The sequence below is a fragment of the Pseudophryne corroboree genome, chromosome 5 (genome assembly GCF_028390025.1).
Source record: "Pseudophryne corroboree isolate aPseCor3 chromosome 5, aPseCor3.hap2, whole genome shotgun sequence".
NCBI classification, from domain to species: domain Eukaryota; kingdom Metazoa; phylum Chordata; class Amphibia; order Anura; family Myobatrachidae; genus Pseudophryne; species Pseudophryne corroboree.
In genome coordinates this window covers 728,295,250-728,319,432 of record NC_086448.1, presented here as the reverse complement: position 1 = coordinate 728,319,432, position 24,183 = coordinate 728,295,250, and the positions used below count along the sequence as shown (strand labels likewise).

Here is a 24,183-nt window from a genome sequence, read left to right as displayed (position 1 = left end):
GGAAAAAGACTGCACCATGCAGCCTCTTCCCAAGAGCAGAAGCCCTCCCCCGCTTCTGCCAAGTCCTCAGCATGACGCTGGGGCTCTGCAAGCAGACTCGGGCACGGTGGGGGGCCGTCTCAAGAATTTCAGCGCGCAGTGGGCTCACTCGCAAGTGGACCCCTGGATCCTGCAGGTAGTATCACAGGGGTACAAATTGGAATTCGAGACGTTTCCCCCTCGCCGGTTCCTGAAGTCTGCTCTACCAACGTCTCCCTCCGACAGGGAGGCAGTTTGGAAGCTATTCACAAGCTGTATTCCCAGCAGGTGATAATCATGGTACCCCTCCTACAACAGGGAAAGGGGTATTATTCCACGCTGTTTGTGGTACCGAAGCCGGACGACTCGGTGAGACCAATTTTAAATCTAAAATCTTTGAACACTTACATAAAAAGGTTCAAATTCAAGATGGAGTCACTCAGAGCAGTGATAGCGAACCTGGAAGAAGGGGACTATATGGTATCTCTAGACATCAAGGATGCTTATCTCCATGTCCCAATTTACCCTTCTCACCAAGGGTACCTCAGGTTTGTGATACAAAACTGTCATTATCAGTTTCAGACGCTGCCGTTTGGATTGTCCACGGCACCACGGGTCTTTACCAAGGTAATGGCCGAAATGATGATTCTTCTTCGAAGAAAAGGCGTATTAATTATCCCTTACTTGGACGATCTCCTGATAAGGGCAAGGTCCAGGGAACAGTTAGAGGTCGGAGTAGCACTATCTCAGGTAGTGCTACGTCAGCACGGGTGGATTCTAAATATCCCAAAATCACAGCTGATTCCAACAACACGTCTACTGTTCCTAGGGATGATTCTGGACACAGTCCAGAAAAAGGTGTTTCTCCCGGAGGAGAAGGCCAGGGAGTTATCCGAGCTAGTCAGGAACCTCCTAAAACCAGGACAAGTGTCAGTGCATCAGTGCACGAGAGTCCTGGGAAAAATGGTGTCTTCTTACGAAGCGATTCCATTCGGAAGATTCCATGCAAGAACTTTTCAGTGGGATCTGCTGGACAAATGGTCCGGATCGCATCTTCAGATGCATCAGCGGATAACCCTATCTCCAAGGACAAGGGTATCTCTCCTGTGGTGGTTACAGAAGGCTCATCTTCTCGAGGGCCGCAGATTCGGCATTCAGGATTGGATGCTGGTAACCACGGATGCCAGCCTGAGAGGCTGGGGAGCAGTCACACAGGGAAGAAATTTCCAGGGCTTGTGGTAAAGCATGGAAACGTCTCTTCACATAAATATCCTAGAGCTAAGGGCCATTTACAATGCCCTAAGTCAAGCAAGGCCTCTGCTTCAGGGTCAACCGGTATTGATCCAGTCGGACAACATCACGGCTGTCGCCCACGTAAACAGACAGGGCGGTACAAGAAGCAGGAGGGCAATGGCAGAAGCTGCAAGGATTCTCCGCTGGGCGGAAAATCATGTGATAGCACTGTCAGCAGTGTTCATTCCGGGGGTGGACAACTGGGAAGCAGACTTCCTCAGCAGACACGACCTCCACCCGGGGGAGTGGGGACTTCATCCAGAAGTCTTCCAAGTGATTGTAAACCGTTGGGAAAAACCAAAGGTGGACATGATGGCGTCCCGTCTCAACAAGAAACTGGACAGATATTGCGCCAGGTCAAGGGACCCTCAGGCAATAGCGGTGGACGCTCTGGTAACTCCGTGGGTGTTCCAGTCGGTATATGTGTTCCCTCCTCTTCCTCTCATACCAAAAGTACTGAGAATCATAAGAAGGAGAGGAGTAAGAACGATACTCGTGGCTCCGGATTGGCCAAGAAGAACTTGGTACCCGGAACTGCAAGAGATGCTCACGGAGGACCCGTGGCCTCTACCTCTAAGGAAGGACCTGCTCCAGCAGGGACCTTGTCTGTTCCAAGACTTACCGCGGCTGCGTTTGACGGCATGGCGGTTGAACGCCGGATCCTGAAGGAAAAAGGCATTCCAGATGAAGTCATCCCTACCCTGATCAAGGCCAGGAAGGATGTAACTGCAAAACATTATCATCGCATTTGGCGAAAATATGTTGCGTGGTGTGAGGCCAAGAAGGCCCCTACGGAGGAATTTCAACTGGGTCGTTTCCTACATTTCCTGCAAGCAGGATTGTCTATGGGCCTAAAATTAGGATCCATTAAGGTTCAAATTTCGGCCCTGTCGATCTTCTTCCAGAAAGAACTGGCTTCACTGCCTGAAGTTCAGACGTTTGTCAAAGGGGTACTGCATATACAGCCTCCTTTTGTGCCCCCAGTGGCACCTTGGGATCTCAATGTAGTTTTAGGGTTCCTAAAATCACATTGGTTTGAACCACTTGCCACAGTGGATTTGAAATATCTCACATGGAAAGTGGTAATGCTGTTGGCCCTGGCTTCAGCCAGGCGCGTATCAGAATTGGCGGCTTTATCCTGTAAAAGCCCTTACCTGATATTTCATTCGGATAGGGCGGAATTGAGGACTCGTCCTCAATTTCTCCCTAAGGTGGTTTCAGCGTTTCACATGAATCAACCTATTGTGGTACCTGTGGCTACTAGGGACTTGGAGGACTCCAAGTTGCTGGACGTAGTCAGGGCCCTGAAAATATATGTTTCCAGGACGGCTGGAGTCAGAAAATCTGACTCGCTGTTTATACTGTATGCACCCAACAAGCTGGGTGCTCCTGCTTCTAAGCAGACGATTGCTCGTTGGATTTGTAGTACAATTCAACTTGCACATTCTGTGGCAGGCCTGCCACAGCCAAAATCTGTAAAAGCCCATTCCACAAGGAAGGTGGGCTCATCTTGGGCGGCTGCCCGAGGGGTCTCGGCTTTACAACTTTGCCGAGCAGCTACTTGGTCAGGGGCAAACACGTTTGCTAAATTCTACAAATTTGATACCCTGGCTGAGGAGGACCTGGAGTTCTCTCATTCGGTGCTGCAGAGTCATCCGCACTCTCCCGCCCGTTTGGGAGCTTTGGTATAATCCCCATGGTCCTTACGGAGTTCCCAGCATCCACTAGGACGTCAGAGAAAATAAGAATTTACTTACCGATAATTCTATTTCTCATAGTCCGCAGTGGATGCTGGGCGCCCATCCCAAGTGCGGATTGTCTGCAATACTTGTATATAGTTATTGTTACAAACAAATCGGGTTGTTTATTGTTGGAAGCCATCTTTTCAGAGGCTCCTACGGTTATCATACTGTTAACTGGGTTCAGATCACGAGTTGTACGGTGTGATTGGTGTGGCTGGTATGAGTCTTACCCGGGATTCAAGATCCTTCCTTATTATGTACGCTTGTCCGGGCACAGTGTCTTAACTGGGGCTTGGAGGGGGGTCGTGGGGGGAGGAGCCAGTGCACACCAGCTAGTCTAGAGCTTTTACTTTTTGTGCCCAGTCTCCTGCGGAGCCGCTATTCCCCATGGTCCTTACAGAGTTCCCAGCATCCACTACGGACTATGAGAAATAGAATTATCGGTAAGTAAATTCTTATTTTCTTTTTCGTTCCTTATGTTAGAATGCACGGATTAAATTGATCCTTACAGTGGGATGGTATCGGGATCCCGGCGATTGGGATTCCTGCAGTCAGAATAAATCATCCCGACACCTACTAAGTAACAAAGCCACCCGTGACCCTCCTTACCCGCAGCCCCCCCTCCTGGCTTACCTCTCTGCAGTCCTTCATTCAGGATTGTGATCCATGACTGCGTCAGTATTCCGAGCAGTGGCAGGATTCCAGCATCGGTATTCCAAACGCTGGGATTTTGACTGGACCCCTTAAATTATGGATTTGTAAGGCGTAGACTAAAAAGATAAGGGATAGTCTGTGGTTCTCCACTGCAAACAATCATATTCTCTTGTTCATGCCTGGCAAACCTGTGGCTTTCCAGCTGTTGTGGAACTACAAGTCCCAGCCTGCTCTTCCATAGTTGAGCTTTCCGTCATAACAAAACTTTGGTAGGGCATGCTGGGACTTGTAGTTCCACAACAGCTGGAGAGCCACAACTTGGCCAGGCCAGCTCTAGTTTCTAAATTCGGGTACACACTGGGCGATTTCAGCCTAAAAAATAAACGATAAAGACATAAATGTCGTTATTTATTTTTTAGGCTTATGTCGTCCAGTGCAGTGGTCAGGGAACAGGGGTAAATTGCCCCAAATGGGGTAAAAATCTGGGGGTAATGGACAGTCGCACTGTCGAGACACAGCCCCATCCAGCACCGGCCGGCTCGTGATATGATATGCTGACGTCACACCGCACTCCCTCCTGGCCGCGGTGTGCTGTGTTCCTGGCCGTGGTGTGACGTGCTGATGTCGCACCGCGCTCCCTCACGCCTGCCCATCCTGCGCTGTCCTGTCCTCCCGCCCGTGGCCCCCCAACCCACACACAGAACTTGAAGTGTTCTGTGGCTGACCGCTGACGGAGTTCCGCAGGATCAGACAGTGGCCCACATAACAGTGGGAAAATCCCACTGACATTACTGAGGTAAGGATGCGACCATCTGTCTCCTAAAAGTCGTGTTTCCCCCCTCATCCATCTTTCTTACATTCATTTTGGTGTGCATGCAGCTGAACCTGTCCAGGAATGCCGGCGGTGACGTCACTGATTGTTACCGTTGAACGATAACATTCAGTGTGTACGCGCTATATCGTTCATAGATCTAGTCGTTCATCGCCGGCATTTCATTATTGCCCAGGGTGTTACCCGTATTAAGACCGGAAACGAGAGCTGACCCGTCCTAACATTGCTGTGAGAGACACCACCCTTTTCCTATGCTGTGGTTTTATCCAGGGCTACCAGAGGTAGAGGAGTGCAGGCAGATCAATAACATGTCTGATGGTCCAACACACAAATTTAGCCCAGGAGTGATGCACTTACACAGACACGGTGATGGTGATGCAGGTGGTTACTCATAAAGTATGGACCTATATTGATTAATTACTTTTAGAAAAATGTTAAACGTTACAGTGTAAATATTTGGTACATGTGACTCCCGTAGAGAGCATCAATTAAGCTACATTCTCGTGATAGTTATCAGTTCACTAGGAACAGGTAATATCAGTTCATATGTTGTAAGGATTCACTCGCTGCAATATGAAATTATATGTTCGGAACTTGGATATGTTGAATAAAGCTTGAGGTAGGAGAGCTGAGGAAGAGGGCCAGTTGATGATGAATAAGACTTCAGGAGCAGGGGAAGTGTATTCTGCCATACGGAGCGCCGGAGACAACCGAGTGAGGTGCTGTGGTGTGTCCTGCAGGGGTCAGGTGAGGGACGTTGGAGGCCCAGATCTGGGGCAAGTTGGAAACTCAGGTGAGTCCTAGTTTGTAGAGTAGGAAGACTACTGCAGTGGCCAGATGGAGACATGGGGCTGAGGACAGACTGGCTCCAGTTCCCTTAAGTAGGATTACAGACTGGAAGTCTACTGTGTGCAGGGAAAGTATCCTCCTGATCATACGTTCTGTTCTAATTAACAAACAAGCTCTGTTTTTTGAAGTTACTCAGTCGTCTGTTTTTTAAACTGTATATGTTTGTATTCTGGTTGTATAAATGTGGGCAACATCCCAAGTAAGTGAAGGGACCATCTTAGGACGTGGCAGCTCTGAGGATTTATAAGGAAACCTGCTCCAGGTCCAATGGGGGTCTATTTGGTGAACGCAGGAGTCTCATTAGTCCACACCAGGGCTGCACAACCCTTCTTCTAGATCGAGGGCTGTATTCGGAGATCAAAACGCAATGATCGAAAAACTTGAATTGCTTAAACATTTTTTTTACTGTTTCAGGCATATAAATAAAAGTAATGATGTGGGCTTTGCATGCAAGTTCGGTTTAAAGTACCTGCCTGGCTCTAGGAGATTAAAAATAAACTATACAAATCCTCTAAGATGCAGCAGAAACCAGATATTTGTTGTTAGAAGGCAATAACTCTCTAATTCCTTTTTACTTTTTTTTTTTTTTTTTTTTTTTTAATAATAAGCATTCCTAAATTCACTGGGGGAGATTCAATTGTTTGAAAAGTCAGTTGGGTGATCTAATAGACAGGAGAAAACAAACACCCAACCGACTTTTCAAACATTTGAATTCCCCCTACTGTCTGAACATCTTGGCTTATTCCACAGTGCAATGTATCATAACATTAATAACGCTGAAGTGTTCAGATCCATTAATAAAAATATTTTCCCTGGGATAGACGCTTTGACTCAATCTGTCGGAGAACTAGAGCAGTGACAGTCTGACATTATTGAGAATGAGCGCACCGCAGCCTCATCTCTGCAAAGACATGCGTGGCAGATAATGATTGGCTGCCGGGCTGTCTGTGATAGGCGTGTCTCTGACCCATTCTGCCCCGATGAGTAATTCCTGCCCCTCTCCTCTGTGTCCGGTGCAGAACAGAAATGGTAAAAATAAATGTAAATATAAACACCACCAGGGTTGTCCTGTCTAGTGGCCTTACCAAAGGGCCTCATATACCTAGGGCATGGGCCACACGCAGCCCTCGGGTCACAGGTGGGTTGTACATGGCTGACCTAGACTCTTATACTATACTGTACTGGGACTAACAGGTTTAATGTATCAAGCAGGAAAAAATAGGATTTTGGTACCTACCGGTAAATCCTTTTCTCTTAGTCCGTAGAGGATGCTGGGCGCCCGTCCCAGTGCGTACTGTGTCTGCAGTTCTTATTTTTGGTTACACTCTATTGGTGTTTCTTCTCTGCCAGACTGTTGTTGACGTTGTTCATGCCATGGCATGAACAACGTCAACAACAGTCTGGCAGAGAAGAAACACCACTAGAGTGTAACCAAAAATAAGAACTGCAGACACAGTACGCACTGGGACGGGCGCCCAGCATCCTCTACGGACTAAGAGAAAAGGATTTACCGGTAGGTACCAAAATCCTATTTTCTCATACGTCCTAGAGGATGCTGGGGACTCCGTAAGGACCATGGGGATTATACCAAAGCTCCAAAACGGGCGGGAGAGTGCGGATGACTCTGCAGCACCGATTGAGCAAACATGAGGTCCTCATCAGCCAGGGTATCTTACTTGTAGAATTTTGCAAAAGTGTTTGAACCCGACCAAGTATCCACTCGGCAAATTGAAACCGCCGAGACTCCTCGGGCATCCGCCCAAGAAGAGGCCATCTCCCCAGTAGAACGGGCCTCCACCGACCACGGTGACGGCAATCCAGCCGTAGAACGAACATGCCAAATAGCATCACAGATCCAGCGTGTAACAGACTGCAAAACACAGTCACCCCAACCATGCTGGGAACATACCAGACAAACAGAGCCTCTGTTTCTCCAAACTGAGCCAAATTGGCGACCTAAATATTCAAATCCCTGGCTACCCAGAGAGAATTTGAATCAGCTAATGCCCAAGTAACCACCAGCATCAAAATAGACCGATTTCTGCGAAACCCAGAAACCACTCTTGGCAGAACTACTAACCGAGTCCTCAATTCCTCTCTATCCACATGAAAGATCAAACAAGGCTCTTGTGCGACAAAACCACCACTTCCGACTCCCGCCGTGCGGATGTCAAAGCCAAGAGCATGACCACCTTCCAAGAGAGAAATATTTGTAAATAAATTATTAGGCCACACTGTACTGAAATGAAGCCCCACTTTAGGCTTGCCTCCACACCGGTTCGTAACGTATGGATAAGAACGACCTAGCTGAAAGCCTTCCATAGGAGCCCTCTTGGCTACACACCAAAACACATAGTTATGCCAACTACGGAGGTAAAGCTCAGCCCTTACTACTTTCTTAGCCTGAAAAATTGAGGAAATGACGTCACTGGAAACACCCTTTCGGCTTAGGATATGGCATTCAACCGCCACGACGTCAGACACAGCCGCGGTAAGTCTTGCCACACGGCCTGATCTTGCTGAAAAAGATCCTCACGGAGAGGAAGAGGGCAGGAATCTTCTATGAGTAAATCATGAAAAACTGGAAAGCAAACCCTCCTTGGCGAGATCGGATCCAAGAGGATCGCTTGAACCTTTTTTCATCTCACATTTATCACCGTCAGAAAAAGTAAAAGCGGAGAGGCCACATAGACCGACTAAAAACACCCACGGCGTCACAAGGGTGTCCACAGCTATAGCTTGAGCGTCCCTTGACCTGGAACAATATCCCTGAGACCTATCTATGAGGCGAGATGCCAACATATCCAAGTGCGACATTCCTCAAAGACCTGTCACGTCTGTGAAAACTTCTCGTCGATAACTGAATTTCTCCCGGATGGAGATCGCGTCAGCAGAGGAAATCAATTTCTCCGTCGTTCACCTCCGGAACGAAGACCGCTAATATAGCGTTTACCAGACTTTTCTACCCAACGGCAAAACTGTGCATCTTCTGCCATTGCCGCTTTGCTCCTTGTTCCGCCATAGCGGTTTACCTACACCACTGCTGACTAGTCGTCTAGCAGAACTAACACGGGCAGAACATGAAGATTACGTTTGTCGAAACTAACTCTTAATTCAAGAAAGCTTAAAGCAGACAAGCTTTCCATCTTGACCTAATCCCCTGGAAACACGTCCCTTGCAAGTACTGCTCCCCTGTCTCGGAGATCTGTATGCACGGACCCCAGGATCTACACCCGGAACCCGTACCTTCATCCCTCTAGAAGGAGAGAACCGAGCCGACACCACAGGTGCATACCCAACCGGTTTAGCAACGGAACACATTGATGAAGTGTCAGAGTAAAGCCGATCCAACTCTGGATCGTCAGACCTCCTTTCACATGGAAAAACACAGAACCTTAACCGGTCATTATCTACTCTGAAACCCACCTCCGGCATCTGTGTCGTTGGAAACAGCCAATCCCTGTGTCGAAGAACAGTCAGAGAGAAACAACGATTTGCACCTTTATACAGGGACCACCGGACAATGTTCTGATCCCAACGCACTTCTGTACGGCGTTGTGTACTATCTTCCCTTCCAGAACGGAATGGCAAGAACTATTAGAAAAACAGTAAAGGGAACAACCATAACTCCAAATGTTCCCCTTTTGGATTCTATAAATAACCCACAGGTCCCAGTCTATTTCTGGACCAACCGAAGCATAGTAGACAAATGCCCGACGGAGCGGGGACCAGCCCGATAGACTCAGCGACAAGTGGTGGATGTGGAGGAAACAGACACGACATCCACTTCTGCGAACCTAACAAGGCTGCAGAACTCTTACCTTTTCCCCTTCCCCTGACTACACAGAACAGAAACAAAAGGACTGTATCGAACCGGTTAAAACGACCACATCCCACAAAGGAATGCGTCACCAACCGTTGTGAAAGAGGCTAACACACAAAGTTAGACTTACCAGAGGAATCCGCCGATATTGACTGACCATAAGCCACCAAACAGCTGTATACCTTCCTCCATCATCTCCCGGAGACATCCTCCGCATTCTTCCGGTCACACCTCTGTCACGTGACAGCCTGCTGCAATGTTATAAGGTAGAACAAACATAGACAAGCCCTACCCACACTGGGTAGGGTAATTCTATCGGATGCCTACCCGAATACAACACTCCCTCAAGTGCATACAGCGCAACAAGGTCAAAGTATAGAAATAAAATTTCACTTAGCTGCCGGTGTATGATCCTTTGCGACCGGGCTCTGCGTCGGCCAGGAGTTGACTGACATAATTTACTCTCCGCGATGTGAAGAGAAGAATATTCGGACTCCTTGAGAGGATCGAACCAACTCGTCACGGCCAATCTAGAGCTTAATCAACAGAGCGACCAGTACATGATAAGAATACCATTATTTCAGCATTCATGGATATACATCAGGTAATACACAATAAAACACATATATCCTAACCATGCATATATAAACCTATATCTACATATATACACATATAGATATAACCCATACGCACGTGGATTGTCCAGACCTGTCAGGTCTCTAGTGACGGTAATGTGCTGTGAATGTGTATGACCATGTACTGACATGCCCCCGATGTGGATCTACCAGGAACGTTAAGGTCGACAGAAACTTAGTAAATGTCAACAGCAATGAATAGGAAGCGGGCAAAAATTAATCACGGAACCCCGAGGGGACTGAGGGAAGGATACAAACACAATATTGATAACTTCCCCCCCACATATACCAATAAATATATATACACATATATATACAGGTACAACGTAATAACCGCTTGATAATTTTTTTACCCAGGAAATACCATTGATGCCGACAGGGCATCCCCAAACAACTGTATCTCCCCTATCGTGTTTGCTGTTTTAAACACACGAGACACCAATTTTTTAGTACTTAATTTCCCGAGTCAAACACCACCATGCGCTGGCGAAGCCGACAGTTATTCCCACAGCAGCTTGTGACAAAGCCCTGACACCTGCCGACATATGTCGACTAACCAATAGTGGGTACAAACAGGGAAACATTGAATTCATGTAATATAAGAGTGATTATGCGTCTATTATCAACCATAAAGCTATATGACCTCCATATAGCTTTAAAACACTGTGCCCCCCCTCCATCTTACTGACTAGCAAGTCCTGGCGGGGATTTGAAGAAAAATGGCGCTGACTCCTGTATGAGGGCTAAGCTCCACCCCTTCCCGGCGCGCTTAAGCCCGCTCAACTAAATAAATACATATATATGTTAATGAGCTGGGGAACCTATATACATATAGGGAGTAAGCGCCCGTTTGTCTAATACGCAGCCCAGGGCGCCCCCCCTGCGCCCCGCACCCACAGAAGCCGTTGGTGTGTGGGAGCCACAGAGCGCAGCGCACACCAGTGATCGCGCTGATCCAAAAAAAAGTGGGTCCCAGGGACCCCTCACTTTCAAAAATTGGGATCCTACCGGTCTTTTTCTGGGTCCCATCGGAATGAAGGTTCTTATTAATCTTAATCTTGTTTGGACACTACAAACGTGTTGCAAGGTGGGGGGATGGGGTGACAGTGCTGCTGGGCTGTGTAGCATACAGGACACCCTGCACCAGAGCTGTAACTAGACATTTTGGTGCCCTTAGGCAGAAAGTGAATTGGTGTTCCACCTTACTAGACCGTAAAGTAAAGGCAGGGCGCGCCACAAAATTTGAGGGGCGTGGCTTTATGGGGAAGGGGCGTGACCACATATTGGTGCCAATTGACATTACACCACACAGTAGTGCCGCTTATACAGATTGCACCAGGTAGAACCTCCTATACACACTACGCCAGGTAGAGCATGTTATACATATTGCACCAGGTAGAGCACATTATACATATTGCACCAGGTACAGCACGTTATACACTTTGCTCCAGGTACAGCTCGCTATACACTTTGCTCCAAGCAGAGCACATTATACACATTGCGCCAGGTAGAACACGTTATACACATTGCACCAGGTAGAGCACTTTATACACATTGCGCCAGGCAGAGCACGTTATACACATTATGCCAGGTAGAGCACTTTATACACATTGCGCCAGTTAGAGCGCATTATTATACACATTGCGCCCAGTAGAGCTCGTTATACACAGTGCGCCCGGTAGAGCACGTTATATACATTGCACCAGGTAGAGCACGTTATATACATTGCACCAGGTAGAACACTTAAGACACATTGCACCAGGTAAAGCAAATATAAACATTGCACAAGGTAGAGCACGTTATACACAATACGCCTGGTAGAGCACGTTATACACAATGCGCCCGGTAGAGCACGTTATACACAATGCGCCCGGTAGAGCACGTTATACACAATGCGCCCGGTAGAGCACGTTATACACAATGCGCCCGGTAGAGCGCGTTACACACAATGCGCCCGGTAGAGCACGTTACACACGTTGCGCCAGGCAGAGCACGTTACACACGTTGCGCCAGGCAGAGCACGTTACACACGTTGCGCCAGGCAGAGCACGTTACACACTATAGCCACCATCTCGGACCCCCAGTTGTCGTCCCCAGACACAGTGATCACGGGAACACGTTGTGGGGAGTGCGTATGATTGGCACTGTGTGAGTGTGTAATGGGCAATGTGTGGGTATTGGGGGTGTGTGTAATGGGCACTGTGTGGTTGGTGGGGTGCATGTGATGGCACTGTGTGGCTTTGGTGGGTGTGGGTATATGGGGGTGGGGTAACTATGCTGGTCAATGTGTGAATTTGTGTTGGTGTATGCTGGGTACTGCTCTCACCCCCAGTGTTTTAATCGTTAGCTGTTGCCATCCCTCTCAAACCCCTCCAATAGCCGGGCTTCCGGGAGGACTAGTAGACGGGGAGGAGGAGCTGTTGGTGCCTTTCACTCCCGTATGCAGCTGCGGCACCTGGCGTACTCAGAAGGCGGACCGAACTGCAGCGTTAACAGGCTTTCTCTGCGGCCACCTGTCTCCTCCCCATCCCGGCGCTGCTATGCACTTCTCCCCCTCACCGCCGCGGCCACTCAGGATGCGGGGGCATGCGCCGGTAAATTCCAAGGCGTGGAGCGGCATCCGCAACGCCGAGTTCTGAGTAGCCGCGGCGGTGAGGGGGAGAAGTGAATAGCAGCGCCGGGATGGGGAGGAGACAGGTGGCCGCCGAGAAAGCCTGTTAACGCTACAGTTCGGTCCGCCTTCTGAGTACGCCGGGTGCCGCAGCTGCATACGGGAGTGAAAGGCAGCAACAGCTCCTCCTCCCCGTCTAACAAACAGTCCTCCCGGAAGCCCAGCTATTGGAGGGGTTTGAGAGGGAGACTATTGTGATTGGCCGCTGGACCCAGAGACTTCAAAGAAGCCACAAGATTGGCAGCGGGACCCGGCGGAGAGATCAAAGGAGCTACAGGACTGCCTACAACGGAGCGTGTCCCCAGGGACGCACTCATTTTGTAAAAGCGAGTCCCCGATTCTCATTATGGGGTAAAATACGCGCTATAGCGCGTTTTTGCGATCACTGCACACGCTGCGATACCCCGGCGGCCGAAGACACCCGGTGTCTGAGTACGTTCCCCCACCCGGGATAATACACTAGATACTGCCCAGGGCGCTCCCCCCCAGCGCCCTGCAGGCCGATGGCGCGCGGGAGCAGGGAGCGCAGCGCTACCGCTGCTGCTCCCGCCCGTTCGCGGCGTACTGGCGGGGCGGGCACCGAAAGATGTCCCCCCGCCAGTGAACTTCATAGTAAATATATATATATATATATATATATATATATATATATATATATATACACTGCCCAGGGCGATCCCCCCCCCAGCACCCTGCAGGCCGATGGCGTGTGGGAGCGGGGAGCGCAGCGCTACCGCTGCTGCTCCCTCCCGTTCGTGGCGTACTGGCGGGGCGGGCACGGAAGGATGTCCCCCTGCCAGTGAACTTCATAGTAAATATATACATATATATACTGCCCAGGGCGCTCCACCCCCCAGCGCCCTGCACCCTGCAGGCCGATTGTGTGGGAGCAGGGAGCGCAGCGATACCGTTGTTGCTCCCCCCTGCGGCACACTGGCGGGGTGAACATACTCGGTGCCCGGGCACCTAAATATGTCCCCCCACCAGCTCCTAGACCCTCAGCAACATGCCCCCAGGGCGCTCCCCCCCAGCGCCCTGCACCCTCCAGAGACGTTGGTGTGTGGGAGCATGAAGCGCAGCACTACCGCTGCTGTTACCTCCGTTACTGAAGTCTTCTGCCGTCACTGAAGTCTTCTGTTCTTCCAATACTCACCCGGCTTCTTACTTCTGGCTTCTGTGAGGGGATTGAAGGCGCGGCTCCGGGAACAAGCAGCTAGGCGCACCAAGTGATCGAACCCTCTGGAGCTAATGGTGTCCAGTAGCCGAGAAGCAGAGCCTTTAAACTAAGAAGAAGTAGATCCTGCTTCTCTCCCCTCAGTCCCACGATGCAGGGAGCCTGTAGCCAGCAGGTCTGCCTGAAAATAAAAAACCTAACAAAGTCTTTCAGAGAAACTCAGTAGAGCTCCCCTAGTGTGTGACCCATCGCTCCTGGGCACAAAGTCTAACTGAGGTCTGGAGGAGGGGCATAGAGGGAGGAGCCAGTTCACACCCAGTTTAAGTCTTTATAGTGTGCCCAAGCTCCTGCGGATCCGTCTATACCCCATGGTCCTTACGGAGTCCCCAGCATCCTCTAGGACAGGGGTGGGGAACCTCCGGCCCGCGGGCCGTATACGGCCCGCGAAGCCGTTTGGTCCGGCCCACCAGGTTGTGTCAGTGAGACACGCTGCCGCTCAGTCGGGCGGCACCGTGTCTCAGCTGTCAGAGCAGGGAGACGGAGGAGAGCGCGGCTGTAGAATGGGACCAGCGGCGTGTAGTACTTCAAACCAGCCGCCGGTCCATGAGCCAATCGGAGCTCGCGGACCGGCAGCCAATCAGGAGCCGCGGCTGCCGGTCCGCGAGCTCTGATTGGCTCTCGAACCGGCGGCTGATTTGAAGTACTACACACCGCCGCTTTCACCCGTCAGCCTCGCTCTCCTCCGTCGCGTCCACGGTAAGCAGAACGGAGGGGAGAGGGGAGGGCATTTGTATACCTGGCACTGTGGGGGCTGTATACCTGGCACTGTGGGGGGTATTTGTATACCTGGCACTGTGGGGGGCATTTGTATACCTGGCACTGTGGGGGAATCTGTATACCTGGCACTGTGGGGGCTGTATACCTGGCACTGTGGGGGGTATTTGTATACCTGGCACTGTGGGGGGCATTTGTATACCTGGCACTGTGGGGGCTGTATACCTGGCACTGTGGGGGGTATTTGTATACCTGGCACTGTGGGGGGCATTTGTATATCTGGCACTGTGAGGGGCATTTGTATACCTGGCACTGTGAGGGGCATTTGTATACCTGGCACTGTGGGGGGTATTTGTATACCTGGCACTGTGGGGGGTATTTGTATACCTGGCACTGTGGGGGGTATTTGTATACCTGGCACTGTGAGGGGCATTTGTATACCTGGCACTGTGGGGGCATCTGTATACCTGGCACTGTGTGGGGTATTTGTATACCTGGCACTGTGGGGGGCATTTGTATACCTGGCACTGTGAGGGGCATTTGTATACCTGGCACTGTGAGGGGCATTTGTATACCTGGCACTGTGGGGGGTATTTGTATACCTGGCACTGTGAGGGGCATTTGTATACCTGGCACTGTGGGGGCATCTGTATACCTGGCACTGTGGGGGCATCTGTATACCTGGCACTGTGAGGGGCATCTGTATACCTGGCACTGTGAGGGGCATCTGTATACCTGGCACTGTGAGGGGCATTTGTATACCTGGCACTGTGGGGGCAATTGTGGATCTGGCACCGCACTATTGGGGGCATATGTGTATCACGTCCCATTTTAACTGGCCACACCCATTTTTTTGGCGCGTGCGTGCCTCCGGCGCGCACACACAGTAACTCTAAGGGGCAGACCTACTGGGGGGCAGGGTCATTTTTTAAGTTGAAAATTTTTGTATGGCCCCCGAAGGATTTTATAAATATCCAAATGGCCCTCGGTAGAAAAAAGGTTCCCCACCCCTGACTTATACCAAAAGGAGTGCCGGGCTGTATTTACATGATATATATATATATATATATATATATATATATATATATATATATATATATATATATATATATATAGATATATATAGATATATATATATATAGATATATATATATATAGATATATATATAGATATATATATATATATAGATATATATATATATAGATATATATATATATAGATATAGATATATATAGATATATATATAGATATATATAGATATAGATATATATAGATATATATAGATATATATATATATATAGATATATATATATATATAGATATATATAGATATATATAGATATATACAGATATAGAGATATATACAGATATAGAGATATATATCTATATATATCTGTATCTATATCTATCTATATATATATATATATATATGTGTATATTGTCAAAGTCAGAAAAATATCACGCTGCACATTGCCATATATGCACCTCATGCGTATTGATTTATGGAATCATATTTATGAATATTAATATTTAATATAACATATATGGTTATTAATATATGGATATATTTAAATTAATATGCGTTATCATATATATCTGCAAATATATTATGTCAGGCTTACAAATTAATTGGCTGATAAATATATGCAGTCCTTATATATATATATGACTTATGAAATTATGAAGTTAAGATTCCTTAAAGAGAGTTCAAGCTTGAATATTACCGCTCTTTTTATATGATTCTTTATTTACAGGCAGATCAAATCGTACAGAATAAGATATACACAGTAGTGATATATATACTAATTATAATTATATATGCTTCCTTCGTTACATAACATAAAACAACATGACATAAGTTTCACCAACAGTTTCAATTGCTAACATAAAATGTATACTTGCAAGTTAAAGATTGCCATCCCAAGAATCATTCCTTCTGCATGTTCTCCATGACTTCTCCTCCTGACTGACTTCCTTCCTTCTCCTTCTTCTTCTCCCTCTCCCTCTTCCTTCTAACTCCTAACTACAAGTCTGGTCCTTTTATCTCATATTTTACCAATTCAAACTATCATATTCTCATAGTTTCCAATGGAATAGGTAATTATAGGTTTGTCAGATTCCAAGGTGTAATAAAACAAACATTGAACTGGGCTGTCGTGTCCTGTTCACGGAGGCATGGTGTCATAAAAGTGTGGTGTCCACACTGCCTTAAGCAAGTATAGTATTGTAAAATCTGGAATGTCTTTTCATCCAAAGTTCTGTTGTATTGACAAGTTTTCCTGGGGTCGGTTACACAATGTTTTATCAATGGATGTGATCTCTTTTCATAGTAGTTAATTTATACTCCCTAGCTTTTAACCTTCACTGGACAATAGACAAACCAGTAGATTCTGATCTACTGTAAGCACACCTGTGAATTCCAATGACCAACAGAGCTCTGTCACATACCTATTATCATTTATGGCCTAATACCTTTTCTCTACAATGACTCTTGATCTTACTGTAACCTCTCTGGCCTTATTTATGACTAGAGCAGAATAAACCTGTTCCCTACACTATTTTTTACCATCTTGCTGTAAAACACAAATATACAGTATATCTATATAAACACATACACAAACCTAATCTCTTAAATCAGCTAAACATTACCTCATACATTCAAACTTATTTCATATCTATTCCTTACTATATATATCCAGTATACTGTCCACTATGGTAACATCGCCTATTTATAATGAATTATATTTTGATTCAGACAATATCCATTGCCCTAATATTATACTAAGTGCAGACAATTACCTATAAGGCAACAGTCGCCCCCTTGTGGCCATGAGAAATTCTTTTGATTGGCCACACATTAAACTAGCGTAATTGCTTCCAAATACATTTCAAAATATTCCTTCAAACATAACTTTCGTTGTAACCATAATATATACCATAAGTGTAATAATAATAACCATTATGATTTTAAAAATCTCTAAAAATTCTTAGCTTACCTAACCTTATTCTACTTTTTAACTAAAGCAGACAAAACTGAGGTTTTTATTCAGTATTCATGAGGAAAACTAATTTCTACAGACATTTGGAATACCATAGCCCAATTGTAGACCTTTTTTCTGTATCTGGATCAGTACGTTTGGACATTTTTGCTGTTCTTGTATGTAGCAATTTACTGGGATAAGACTGTCATCTGCGTGGTTTGCTTGCAATTGGAGATGCCTTGCGTTTGCATTATGGCCTTGCGTTTGCAACATTTGCACCATTACTAGAAGTAGAATTCTTCGTAGCAGCTGCTCCTTTGCTTGCCATTTCGCTGTTTGAGGCAGAGGGCTGTGTACGTCGAGTGCTGTGTCTTGAACATTCAGTACTTGTGACGACCCTCAGTAATAGTAATAGTCTTTATACAGTCTTTAGCAGTTCTGTTTCCTTTGCGTTTATCCAATGCCGCAGTTGTGACCAGTGTCCATATTGCTTTTGCACAAACAGGTTGTGATTTTGAATAGAACAGGCATATATGAAACAGTCTTTTTTTTTTTTTCTTTCTTTCTTTCTTTCCTTGCTTGTTAATAGTAGGTCTTAATTGTCTTCGGGCAATAGTACCACAAATGGCTGTGAGTAGTACACCTACTCTGTTCTGTATTTCCTCACTGAATAAATTACCATGCAGTCTTAAATCTCCTTATTCTACCTTGTACCTATTTATACATCTCAATCTTACATAAACTTATACCAGTTTAACCCATATAAAGGCGTTTTCTATCCTACCTATATTTTGACTAATAATTATTTAAAATGCTTTTGATGTGTATATAGTAACATCCTATCAATACAATAAATGAATATAATTTTGCTTCAAACAGATATTAAATATCATTTAGGAATGGCTTTAAATATATCTAATTCCATCCAATATTATTTTATATGCAGCCATGTGCATATACAGTGACCCTGTTATGCTACAAATAATTATCTTAGACTTGTGACAGTCTTTATTAAGAGAATTATTCATCCCACTTAATAATCTCGGCCCAATTTGTTATAACGCGGTATACCATCCTGTATTAGATATTTAATTACTTTTGAAGCTTTTACGAAGGAAGCATAGGTAGTATCTACTGTGTAATATTAAAAAAAAACATAAAATATTTACAAGGTATATAATACAATTACATAATATATATATATATATCAGACAAATGTTTACATATATGTGATTAAGGTATATGAAGGGATGAGACAGTTCTGTATAATCACAGTGATGAGATGTGCTGTACACTGTTTTGGGAGTGTACATGTAGTTTGAAAGACAAGTAATGATTACTTGTGATGAAAAGGTTAATGAAAACATTCCCCTTTCTTGTGAAACTAGAAAACTCCTTGAGGATTTGTCCATATATCAGTCTTTAGGGATGCTATGTAGATTTTGCTGGATAGCAGCGATGAAAGGGTTAATGAAGACCTTTTCCCTTGTAAATTGGAGTCTTTTTGGAGTCTTGCACCATTCTGTATACAGGTTGCCAGGATTACTATGAATCAAACAAAAATACATACAATGACTATCACAGATATTTATACAGTGATTTAACATAGCTTGCTATGCATTCTGTCCTATCTGCTGCATGTTATCAGGTACAGAATTTACAAATGTGTCTTTTAACGATTGAATAACAAACAAACAATTGTTTCTGGCCTGTGCCAATCTTTCCTGTCACATTGTGTGTCAATGACAGCACAATTGTCGCTGCAGATATGATGCAGGTTTAATTTGGAAACTGTGGCTGTTTGAACATCAAAGCAAACAATGGCTTCATTGGATCTAACAAGTAAAGGAATGATACTACCGTATTCACTTGTGACCATACTCCCTTGTGATGCAGCCTGGTCCCAGACTGTCTTTAACCATAGCGTTTGCTGCTTGGTGTGGCTCCTTAGTTTGGAAGAATCTTGGAGCTTCTGAAAAAACCTACTTTTGTGGGGAGAGAAACTTGTTAAACTTTGCCAAATATGTATTGCAGGTCCCAGGGCTTTCTGTCTTTCCACACCTGTAATAAAATGGTTATGGCACCAGGGCATAAAAACATTTTCATCCTGGTGATCCTTTTTGTCATTGTTAATTGGTGTGTGGTTTGCAGAATGACACTCTGCATGTGGTCTCTCTGAGAGCATGCAAACATTTGCACCATCACTAGAAGTCTCTGAGTGCTCTGTGGGGGTTACATAAGTTTGGGAACTTTGTTTGTAAACATGCATTCCTGAATTAATTTCATGGATTTTCCCTTTAAACATGTTTCCAGGTGAATACATTTCAAGGTTTGCAACTCTGGTTGCCATGGGAGTTTTCACCATGGGGAACTTCCCCACCCCTGTGTGCACTGTACTGCTGCTATCAGTGTTTAAATCTGCTGACAATTCACCTTTGCCTAAGGGCATAACAAATTCTTCATTTACATTGGGAACTCTGAGAGTGTATTCAGCAGAATACTCATAATCTGAGTTACAATGATCTTCCCCCTTACTAGACACAGTATAGGGGACATCTCCTATTGCTGCTACCTCCTTTACATTAATGTGCTGTCTGATGATAGACACATCCGGCACATTGCTACTTTCTTCCTTTACCACAGAGGCTGTTCTGCTGGTGGTCTGTGTGACCATAGCAGACTCCATGCGCTGCACATTGATGCAGTCCTGCAACATGTAACTTTCCTTAATTTTAGGATCTTGACTGATTAAGTCATTTCTGACTCCTGTAGACTCTGTGTACAGAGTTTCACATACCTCAACACTATTCCTGTTTGGTGTTTCTATCTCAGCTTGCTTGCTGGATGTTATCTCTTCATCAGAGATCTTGACAATTTGATTACAAACTGTCAGGCTTTTCGCTTCTGCCCCAAACTTTTTCTGTTTATTTTTCTGTTTAAGGGACTTAAATAACGAATGCATTTTTGCATTAATGGTCAGGCACGCCTTACGAAGACGTGAACCTGATTCTTCTTTACATTTCTGTTTGGCTTCTAGAGCCGCAGTTCTGCGCATTTTTCTAAATGCTACAGAAAACTTTTGCATTTTTAACATTTCAATGCTAAATTTATATATTCTTTGTTTTTAGTACTGAAGGTATCCTCTCCTTAAGATTGACCGGTGTCTTAAGGTTAAACTCTAATACCTGGTACATTTATACATTTATTTGGAAATACTCTTTTCCACTGTGCACATTTTCTATTCTAGGCCTTTAAATTCTTTATTCTCATTTGTAACCTATTCCACTGTGATCTTGTATTTTGCCAGCAGGCTTATAGCCTTTGGTGCTGCTTCCTAATAGATATTATGTTAGTTAAAATAACGTATATTGCACTAACACATTTATCCTAGGTTATACAGAATACAAAATTGACATTACACAATGGTAATAAATTTTCATAGATACATCCCCACCGTGATTCTGCAGATTTGGTAGCCAGCTTATAGCATTTGCTACTCCTCATAAATATTATAAATCAGATAATCAGATTCAGTAATAACAAGTCCAATTCGTGGTCGCCAATATTGCTTTATGGAATCATATTTATGAATATTAATATTTAATATAACATATATGGTTATTAATATATGGATATATTTAAATTAATATGCGTTATCATATATATCTGCAAATATATTATGTCAGGCTTACAAATTAATTGGCTGATAAATATATGCAGTCCTTATATATATATATGACTTATGAAATTATGAAGTTAAGATTCCTTAAAGAGAGTTCAAGCTTGAATATTACCGCTCTTTTTATATGATTCTTTATTTACAGGCAGATCAAATCGTACAGAATAAGATATACACAGTAGTGATATATATACTAATTATAATTATATATGCTTCCTTCGTTACATAACATAAAACAACATGACATAAGTTTCACCAACAGTTTCAATTGCTAACATAAAATGTATACTTGCAAGTTAAAGATTGCCATCCCAAGAATCATTCCTTCTGCATGTTCTCCATGACTTCTCCTCCTGACTGACTTCCTTCCTTCTCCTTCTTCTTCTCCCTCTCCCTCTTCCTTCTAACTCCTAACTACAAGTCTGGTCCTTTTATCTCATATTTTACCAATTCAAACTATCATATTCTCATAGTTTCCAATGGAATAGGTAATTATAGGTTTGTCAGATTCCAAGGTGTAATAAAACAAACATTGAACTGGGCTGTCGTGTCCTGTTCACGGAGGCATGGTGTCATAAAAGTGTGGTGTCCACACTGCCTTAAGCAAGTATAGTATTGTAAAATCTGGAATGTCTTTTCATCCAAAGTTCTGTTGTATTGACAAGTTTTCCTGGGGTCGGTTACACAATGTTTTATCAATGGATGTGATCTCTTTTCATAGTAGTTAATTTATACTCCCTAGCTTTTAACCTTCACTGGACAATAGACAAACCAGTAGATTCTGATCTACTGTAAGCACACCTGTGAATTCCAATGACCAACAGAGCTCTGTCACATACCTATTATCATTTATGGCCTAATACCTTTTCTCTACAATGACTCTTGATCTTACTGTAACCTCTCTGGCCTTATTTATGACTAGAGCAGAATAAACCTGTTCCCTACACTATTTTTTACCATCTTGCTGTAAAACACAAATATACAGTATATCTATATAAACACATACACAAACCTAATCTCTTAAATCAGCTAAACATTACCTCATACATTCAAACTTATTTCATATCTATTCCTTACTATATATATCCAGTATACTGTCCACTATGGTAACATCGCCTATTTATAATGAATTATATTTTGATTCAGACAATATCCATTGCCCTAATATTATACTAAGTGCAGACAATTACCTATAAGGCAACAGCGTGTGCCCGCTGCACGTGCATGAGCCCTCCCGTGCGTATACTCGCAGTCGCGTGCACTCGCAGGCGCACGGTATGCGCATTTACGGTAGAGTTTGTGTGCGTCTAGCGGGCGACTCGATCGTTACATATTTTAGTCATATAATGTATTTTGTAGATTATGGTCCCTTTGATAGAATCTGAAAGTTTAGTTAATGTAGTATGTTCAGAGACAAAGAGATCCCTCTTTGTTTGATACGAAGGGTCAGACAGGGGTGACACAGTGGTGTTTAGTATCCATCGGAAGAGTATTAAATTAGCAATATTCCGGTGATGGTTAGAAACGGATTAATCGCTCGTGCGTATAGTTATGGTCATAAGAAGTTTATGGACATTTGCTATATTTGCAGTTTATTACCCATGCGGCGGGAAACCTGAGTTTCCCTCCCACTTGAGCAGTTTGGAATAGTCACAGCCCACCTGTATGAACCAACCTATGACCTTTTGTTATAATGCGGAGACGGATTCCTGTGTCCAATGAACAATAAGAATGTAGGGACCATTGTACTGTACTTTGTGTAGTGTATATAAAGACAAGCCGACCTGGGCCAGCTCTCTACTCTTCTCAACGGTTCTCATCACTGATAATCGGGAGCTGGATATCCAGAAAGGCGCATGCGATTGTTTCCCCTTGTGCGTAAGTTCTCTGCAACCATATTTATCTCCTATTTTGTTGTGAGCCATTTTTCTCTCTCTTTCCCCTTAAATGTAATTGTGCCGCTATTGTAATTTTAACGTGTAGTAATTCGGTTAGGTATTTTATGTTAGTTTGGTAGTGTATAAGTTGTAATGTGTATCCTTTTGCAATTGAACGTTCATTCTCTCCCTTAAAAGGTGTTAGACCCTTAGACCGGTATTTGAGTGTTTATTATATTGCTAAGTGTTCTCAGAGCGTCACGGACGCTCATACAGCTTTTAAACTAACAAGGTTACACTGTGTTGCATTTACACCCTAACACTGCGCAAAGGTTTACAGTATAAGTACATTATTTATGGTATAGTTACAAAGGTTTAACTCTGTGAGCATCAGCGCCGCTTGTGATCTCCTCGTGAACTCGAGCTTATGCTACGCTGGTAGCGTATCATTACGGTAATCGGCAGCCTATAGCGTGCTTGCCTCTACGCATTAAGCCGTGAGCGAACGTGCCGCTCGTGCGTCTCGTCCACTGCTAAGCGTCCGCTACGCTGAGTGCGTACCCTTACGGTACCACATACTCCAATAGCGTACTGAGTCTCTTAACCTTTTAGCGTGTTTAATATAGGATAAATCAGTAGGCTTTATCAATATATATATATATATATATTTTTTTTTTTAAAACATTTATATAGTGATTGGGTAGGTAGGGGCTCCTAGTGCATTGTTTTGCCCATGACTTACAATGCTGTTAAGATGGCTCTGTGTATGTACAGTACAGTACCTTTCCGGAGTCCTGCGTTGGAGGTGCAGCCACCAAAATGGCCTCCGCACATGCGTAGTAGAGACTTAGATTCCAGAACCTGATGTTTCTAGAGTCCAAGCATGCGCAGTCGACTCTGGTGTAATGCCAGCTTCTACTGCGCCGCTAAGAGGAGGGGGTCCACCCAGAGCCTGCACATTGGGCTCCTTCCTCTGTTGAAAGCCCCCCTTGCTCTCTGCACTCCTCCTGCAAACAGTGGTGTTAATGGAAAATTGCTGCTTGGCTGAAAAATGACCTGGTCAGCAGCTGCATGGAGATTATGGACTCTCGTTGCTCCTGCTGGCCCGATACCCTTTCACATAGGCACTGCGCAGGCATAATTTGAGCATCATTGGGCCACTCTGTAAATGGGAGTCCCA

At 44.9% G+C, this 24,183-nt stretch overlaps 1 protein-coding gene across 1 annotated transcript in view; it reads left to right on the top strand.

Annotated features, from left to right (window-relative positions):
- Positions 1-24,183, top strand: part of WWP1 (WW domain containing E3 ubiquitin protein ligase 1) — a 340,005-nt gene that overhangs the window by 112,323 nt on the left and 203,499 nt on the right. The gene's annotated exons all lie outside the window — the stretch shown is intronic.